Here is a 1142-nt window from a genome sequence, read left to right as displayed (position 1 = left end):
TGGTTTGTGTGGACAGGAAAAGAAAGAGCTGACCACTCTGGACTGGATAGCTAGTTGAACGGTACGCCTGGGAGTGTGATCAGGACGCTGCATTTCAGCATTGGGTTCCTTGGATATTCAACAGTGGTGTAACAAAAGCCTGCCTGGAGTGGAGGTTCTATGAATCCCAGATTGGCAGTGAATTAATGGAAGATTCTTTAGTGGAGATTATAATGGTGTCTGAAGTCTGGGTTATGTGGACATGAAAATGAAGAGCTGACCAGTTTGGAGTGTATAGTCAGTTGATCAGCACGCCTGAGAGTGTGAACAGGCCTCTGAAAACCAGCATTGGCTTACTTGGACATTCAGCAGTGGTGTTACGAAAGCCTACCTGGAGTGGAGACTCAGATGATTTCCAGATTTGCAGGGAATGAATGGAACATTCTGTAGTGGAGATACCAATATATTAAAAAATCTCGCTTATTGGCACCAGGAAATGGAGAGCTGAGCAGAGTGGAGTGGATAACCAATGAATACAACATCTGCGGTATGTGAGCAGGCCGCTGACCACTAGCATTGGGTTACCTGGTTATTCAATAATGCTGTAATGAAATCCTGCCTGGAGTGGAGATTCGATGAATTCCAGATTGGCAATGAATGAATGAAACATTCTTTAGTGGAGATTCCAATTATTTCTGAAGTATGGGTTGTGTGGACAGGAAAAGGAAGAGCTGACCAGGGTTGAGTGGATAGCCAGTTGAACAGCATGCCTGAGAGTGTGAACAGACCTCTGAAAACCAGCATTGGGTTACTTGGACATTCAGCAGTGGTGTTACGAAAGCCTGCCTGGAGTGGAGACTCAGATGATTTCCAGATTTGCAGGGAATGAATGGAACATTCTGTAGTGGAGATACCAATATATTAAAAAATCTCGCTTATTGGCACCAGGAAATGGAGAGCTGAGCAGAGTGGAGTGGATAGCCAATGAATACAACATCTGCGGTATGTGAGCAGGCCGCTGACCACTAGCATTGGGTTACCTGGTTATTCAATAGTGCTGTAATGAAATCCTGCCTGGAGTGGAGATTCGATGAATTCCAGATTGGCAATGAATGAATGAAACATTCTTTAGTGGAGATTCCAATTATTTCTGAAGTATGGGT

This window comes from Sorex fumeus, unplaced genomic scaffold (genome assembly GCF_029834395.1).
Source record: "Sorex fumeus unplaced genomic scaffold, SorFum_2.1 ptg000083l, whole genome shotgun sequence".
NCBI lineage: Eukaryota > Metazoa > Chordata > Mammalia > Eulipotyphla > Soricidae > Sorex > Sorex fumeus.
The sequence above is the reverse complement of the archived record's forward strand: the minus strand, read 5'-3'. Positions refer to the sequence as shown.